General features: G+C 45.0%; 1 long non-coding RNA gene across 1 annotated transcript; it reads left to right on the top strand.

Annotated features, from left to right (window-relative positions):
- Window positions 1-638: 638 nt before the first annotated feature.
- Window positions 639-2,882, top strand: LOC119517491. Its single transcript, XR_005213540.1, has 3 exons — window positions 639-669; window positions 1,826-1,866; window positions 2,802-2,882. It is a non-coding gene; the product is annotated as an uncharacterized LOC119517491 (long non-coding RNA).
- The last annotated feature ends 4,175 nt before the right edge of the window (window positions 2,883-7,057 follow it).

Here is a 7,057-nt window from a genome sequence, read left to right as displayed (position 1 = left end):
GAGACTCTCATGCACACTAAAGTGGGTGAGAACTCCTTCTTTCGGCTTGCTAAGGCTGCCGGAATGCAATATACCAGAAATGGGTTGGTTTCTACAATGGGAATTTATTAGCTTACAAAATTACAGTTCTAAGGCCGTGAAAATGTCACAATTGAGGCATCAACCTGACCGATACCTTCTCTGAAGACAGGCTGCTGGCATCCGGGGTTCCTCCATCAGATAGTGAGGCCCATGGCTGGCATCTGCTGGTCCTTCGCTCCTGGGTTTTGTTGCTTTCAGCTTCTGGTTCCAATGGTCTCCTCTCTGAGCTTCTGTGAGTCCTCTCTTAGCATCTCCAGAGCCTTTCTCTCCAAGCTCTCTGGGTGTTTCTCTCTGAGCTCTCTGGGCTTTTTCTGTCTTTTATCCTCACAGAGGACTCCAGTAAAAGATTAAGACCCACCTTGAATGGGGTGGGTCACATCTCCATGGAAACAACCTAATCAAAATTTCCCACCCACAATAGGTCTGCCCCCACAGGAATGGATTAAAAAAACATGGCCTTTTCTGGGGTACATATCAGCTTCTAACCAGCACACTACTGTATGATATGAATATTGAATGGAGGTTATACAGCCCATAAGTGATGGATTCAGGATCCTCAAAGCCTTGACATCCAAAGGAAGAGCTGAGGTGAGAGGCAGATTATTAGGTTTCAAGGAGCCGGGAAAGTAACATTTCACCTAGGGACTGATCTTTAATGGAGTCTCACCCTGTCTCACCTTGCCCTTGTCTTAAACCACCGTCTGTCAGGATTCATCCACAGCTGCAGGGCCTCTGCCAACAACGTGTGTGGAATCCGGGTCCCTCCCCTGCAACGAACACAATTAGCCAAGTTTCCATTTTTCTTGCTTCCTCCAAAATCCCCCACAGCGAGGGCCACCTGAGAAAAGAAAATTTCATCTTACACAAAACCAAATTTATCTCCGTTCTTTGCACAACAATACAATGAAAGCCCAAATGATTTTTTCCACATTTGGTAGCACTTAGAAGCTTTTCATCAGCACAAGAATAAAGAGGAGAACTATTTTCCTCATTTCTGTTTACTGCAGGGATACAGCTGAAAGAAAATAATTTAAATCCATAAACTAGGAGATGTTTTTTGACTCATGACAAACCCCAAAGACTCAGTCGTTTATCTAGAATCACAGCTTGTCTGAGATGAAAGGGGCCTAAGAGATCACTGATTCCCATGGTACCCAGATACGGTTTCTATCAAAGAGTTATATATATTTACATAATATGCATTGGGGAAAAAAATAAAACTTATGCATCAAACCCATGATTTCAAGGATATTATGGCTTAGGGTAAAGCTAAAGTGATTACGAGGTGAAAAACAAAAGTGAGGTGGCTTCAAGAAAACTAAATAAATAAAGAATGGCCCAGGTGGTGTTCAGATATGGCATAAATCATGAAAGTGATAGAGGAAGTTTGGTGATTAGCTATTAGGGTCCTGGCAGGAAAGAGAATTCGCCCAGATGGTTTGAATGGAGAGACTGCAATCAAGGAAATACATAGGGAGTTGTGGGTAGGGTTCAGAGAATCAAACAAGATGGTACGGCACCCGGAGACTAGCTAGAGAGGCAGCTGTTACCGCCCCTAGAACTGGAGGGGCAAGAAGAGAAGATAGTGTCACTGGAGCTGGGGGGGTGGGGGTGGGGGTTGGAGAGTGGGGGTGTCTCGGCAAGAGCCAAGACAAAGAACCAAAGAGAAGGAGCAGGGAAGAGCCCAGCCTCTCCTCCCACCTTCTGATCTTCCGCTGGTGCTTCTACTGGCCAAACCCTACAGGATGCCAGAGGACGAAGGAACCAGGTGATCGAATGGTACAGGTCAGTCTCCATGGACACAAGTGGGACAAAGGATGGATGGGCTGGCGGGAGGGCCAAGGCGAGTGCCAGGACTGGGAGATGGTGGTCCATTCCAACCTGCAGAGCCATCCAACCAGCAGGAAAGGCAGGCCAAGTAGGCCTCAGGCAGATTCATTAGGCTGAGCAGAAGTGCAACTGGAATGATTTGTAGATCTCAGAAAAGTTCCCTAAGCAAGCCTCAGTTTCATGATCTGAAAAGTAAGATTATTTCTACTTTGCTGATTTGTTTATGAAGATTATAAATATATAGCAGGTGCTCAAAAAGGCATGGCAGCCATTGTGCTAAGTAAAAGCAGCCAGGCACAAAAGGCCACGTATCATATGATTCCATTATTACGAAATGTCCGGAAAAGGCAAGTCCACAAGCATATTAGTGGTTGCCAGGGGCTGGAGGGTGGGGGTTGAGGAAAGGGAGTGACTTCATTTCAGCAGGTTGAAAATGTTCTGGAATTGGATAGTGGTGATGGTTGCACAACGCTGGGAATAAACTAAAATCCACCGAATGTACACTTTAAAGTGGTGAATTTTATCGAATGTGAATTATATTTCAATGATATCTTTTTAAAAAAAACAGCAATATCTATATCATGGGTTGAAATCCGGATTACCACACAGAGCCCATTTTCATAATCACAATGTGTCTTTAAATAGACTTGGTCAAAGAAAGCAGTAGTTGGTGACCTAGCAGTTCACCAAATTGGTCACTTGGTCTTCTGAGGCAGGGAACCCAGAGACTGCATCACCATTTATTTACAGTATTTCATGGAATGACAGTTAACATGCATTGAGGGCTTGCTATGTGGCCCGGGCTGTTCCAAGAACCTCCCATGTTTAACTCACTGAATCCTCACAACGATGCTGTGAGGTCAGCACTAATATTATTATCTCTATTTTAGCAATGAGGAAACTGAGGCACACGGAGGGCACATGTCCTGTGCTCACAGAGCCAGGAGGTACCAGAGGGGAACTGAACCAAGGAAGTCTGGCTCCAAAGCCTGGGCTCTTTTCCACCACACTGGACTGTCTTCCGATAAAACAAATGCTGGTAATATCCCTATTCTACGATTGTCTTAAATCTGAATACTGAGCCACAGTTTACTGGTCATTTTAACCTAACTAAAGGAATATTTCATTGGATTCAATGTTGAAATAGCATCCTGAGCTAAATTCAAATCCAACAATCATTTCTATACTAGCTAACTGATTTTAGTGTTGTTTTTCCCCCATCTATATTCTCAGGAAAGCTGCCTAAGACAATGAGTCTATTCAATGTTTGAAAGTAAAGGTAAAAGAGAAAAAGGTTTCGCTCATAACACCTATTTCACCCCACGCTTTATAGTTTCCAAAGTGCCTCCACATAAATTCTCTTATTTGATCCTTACAAAACTCCCTGGAGTAGAAAGAATTGAAACAGTTATTCTCATATCACAGATGATAAATATAAAGCTCCCAAAAGGTGAGACAGGTCTCAATTCAAAAAAGTGGAGCTCAGGTCTCCTGGCTGATAACCTTCTATGCACCATGCTGTCTACCAATTAAATCATTCAGGGGATAATATCTTCATAACGACTTGGCCAATTTGGCAAATGTTGTTTTGCTACCTCCGCTGTGAAAGGTGGCTATAGATAGAACCCATCTCTATCAAGAGCATGTTCAAATAATGAGTGTTTCTATGCTAACCATCATTTGTTCCAGTGTTGAACAGAAACATTCAAATGACTGGTTTTAGGTACAACACATATGGAATGAAAGCGGGGAAATGACCCCTGTTCTCCACGATACCCACAGTCTTCAGTTAACTAGGAGTAGGGATGGCTGTGAGGGTGAACTTGGACCTTGCAACCAGAGAGCAACCTGTTTAAGCCAAACCACTCGGGATCTGCTCTCCTCCTCATTTTGAATTGCAGGAAAGAAGGAGCCGTCAGCTCTCTTGCAGGCATCCCTCCCAGAGACCATGTTTCTCTTTGTGTTTTCACAGCCAGGAAATCCTTCATCAAATCCAGGCAAATCCCTTTGTCTTCTCTAAGCTCTCATCTTGTTCTGTGTTCTGAGAGGAGGGGGAGCAGCTGGTTATTCCCGGAAGTGGCAGTAGCCCCTGTGATCTGCCATCCCCCCACGCTGTGGGACTCCCCAAATATTAGAGTCAGACATCTGAGTGTTATTTCCTTACCGTGACTCCCGAATCAGCACTGATGGGTGCAAAGCCAATACGGCCAAGCTAAGAATTACAGGAAGAAGAGCAGAGAGCAGGCCCCAGCCTCCCCAGAGGACCCTAACGTCACACCACAGCTTCTCACCCGTTGCTCTGTTCCATTCTTCAAACCCCCACAGCCGCACCCCAGTGCTCTGCCCCTCTGCCACCCTCCCACCACCCCCACCCAGACACCCACACATGTACAGACACACGGACACAAACAGAAATCCTTTGGGTTTGCCCTTTCACCCACTTTCTCAGCTCACCTCCCACCCCATCCTCCCTGACCCCATCCATTGATTTCCTCCTGGCTATTGGAATGTTCCCGCCTCCCTCAGCACAAAACTAAAGCCTCTTCTTTCAGGCTTCATTTCTTATCTCTACCATTGTCCAAAGCTAGGGTTTCCAAGGACAGCTTTGCACAATAAGTACTTTCTCACATCGCCCATGGTATTTTTCCACGGTTTAGAATGACTGGGGAGACGCGGTCTGCTCACCTGTCATTGACAGAAGACACAGGAAGACCTAGGGAGTCACAAATACAGAGCAAACGCTCCATCTGGGTTCGCTACACCCTGACCAAGGATGCAAAAGAAAACTTGAAGAGCCTGCCTTGTCACTGGGCCTCTCTTCACAAAACCTGCCCTGGTTGGGAGGGCAGGGAGCTGGAACAAGATTCTAAATACGGACCAACAGTCCCGTCAACCAGAGATCATTCTGGACCCCAGCCACGATCACCAATGGAGTGGGGCTCAGGGTCTTGTGAGGACTGAATTCCTAGAAGCCTGGTCTCCAGGCTCCAGCTGACCTGACAAAATCTCCACCCAGCTCTTTCTTCTGCAAATGGAACATGATCAGGAGCCTCCGGTCCACCCACCTGTGCCACCACGCGCCAGGTGAGGCGTGAGAACTGGGCACAGGCAGGTGGAACTTATAACAAGGTTTGGACCGCTCCACAGAATAGAGGGGCATTACCTTATAATCACATATACAATAGGTCTTATTGGGGGGCTGGTCCCCAGTGAGCCACCGTAACCTTTGTACATCTCCCACGTTGGCCATCACTGACTGTTTTGCAATTAGATTCACCCAGGAAAATGGATCCATGACTGCGAGGGATTAGCTAACCAGCAAAGGGCAAAAGTCTGCTGACAACCATATGGCAGGCAATTCCCACTGATGTCAACAGGAAATTGCACATGAGTAGCTGCAAGGCGAGATTCATCCCTGGGAGAGACTCTGAAATTTTATTGTCATAAAGGGAGGTAGCAAAAGGTACAGAAACTAAGCATGGCTGTATAAAGCCATCATTTTCATGTAAACACAGACCTCCTAGAGTAAGCTGACCAATAACAAACAGTTCATTATAACCCATTCACCCATACTTTCAAAATCAATACCCTAATAACTTGTAAGAAAATTCTTAAAATTTAAAAATAAAGACTATAATTGGAATAAATTATTTGAGCATGGTTTTCAGCACTCTAATAAAATATCTACTCTCTGGAATTATTCTGGGTCTCCTCCCCCCCTCACCCCACCCCCACATACGTAGAGACACACACATTCAACACACCATCAGAAAAGATTGTCATAATACATGTATTTTCTGCCCAATTTTTGAGGCACAGAGAAGAGTGTGTCTTTTGCAAAATGCCTCATTTTAAAAATCTCATTTAACACACTGAAATTCTACTCCTAGCAAAGAGATGCTCAAGAATAATATCTGTTTTGAATTAATGAAGAAAGATCTTCAATATGTTGAGACTCAGGCAGGAGGAATTCATAAGGTCTAAAGTACAAAGTCTACCATTATAGGGTCCGAATTGGAGGTTATTGATAAGATGGAGAAGTAACCCTTTGGAAACAATAAACACAGATTCCGTAAGTGCTGTCACATCTTCAACAAGGAGGTAAAGCGTCAGAGCCAACCTTGTCCTCAGCCTCATCCCGCAGAAACCCACTCAGCTATGAGGGTTTGTACCCAGCATCGGATCCCTGTCTGGTGCTTATTCTAGCTTTTTGTTAAGAACTTGCAGAACCCAAAATAAGTAAGTGATCACTCTTATATCAAAACAATCCCTATTTTCATTTTCTTGCAAGAAATAAAGCCTCTACTCTAAGTGCTTGTTTTCTAAGGGCTGGATGTGGATTATAAATTTAGAGAGGAAAGCCATTGCATCTTGCTTTTATTTTACTCCGGTAAGCTCTTAGTCTGTGATTGCTCCATCAATCCATAAGAAGGAGGGATGCCGAAGAGAAAACAAGCAGAAGAGAACATAAAGTTGCCTGAAAAAAGGCAGGAGGGTCAGAAGAATTGTTCACACCACTCACCACGCCAGTGCTTGATCGTGGACAAACTGGGGTGGTGAGAGTAGAAATAAAGATCATGACAATAGTAACAGCTAACACATGCTCAGTGTTCACTGTGTGCCACGTCATCTCACCGCAGCCTCCCAAGAACCCCACGTGGTCTTCCCTGTGTCGTAGGTACACTATTATCCCCATTTTACAGATGGGGAAAGTGAGGTTAATTAACACAGGACATGAGCTAGAAAGCGTAGTTCAGAAGGAATGGGATGAGACAGGAAGGGTGAAGAAAGGTCATCTAATAAGTGGACCAGGCTGGCCAGGGGAGGTGATAGGCCCACAAGTCAACAAATGCAGGAGAGCATAGGCAGGTGCTGGAGATCCCAGCCGGCAGGCAGGGCTGAAAGTCTGGAGTGCTAGCAAATGAGTCCCAGTTAGAAGCTCTAATGATAGGCCCTGAAAAAACAGTTATTGAGCAAGGTCTCTTTCATATTTGCTCTCACAGTTGATTCTTATGATATCCCTGATCTACAAACACCGGGACAGAGGCTCAGAAAGTGATGACAAAGGTCACATCCCCGGGAATCAGTAGAGCTAGCCATGCAAAGCACCACCAAAGCAAAGCCTCTCTCCATTCAATTCAGCTGC

Source organism: Choloepus didactylus, chromosome 21, assembly GCF_015220235.1.
Source record: "Choloepus didactylus isolate mChoDid1 chromosome 21, mChoDid1.pri, whole genome shotgun sequence".
In the NCBI taxonomy this organism is placed as follows: domain Eukaryota; kingdom Metazoa; phylum Chordata; class Mammalia; order Pilosa; family Megalonychidae; genus Choloepus; species Choloepus didactylus.
This window is presented reverse-complemented; position numbering and strand designations above follow the sequence as displayed.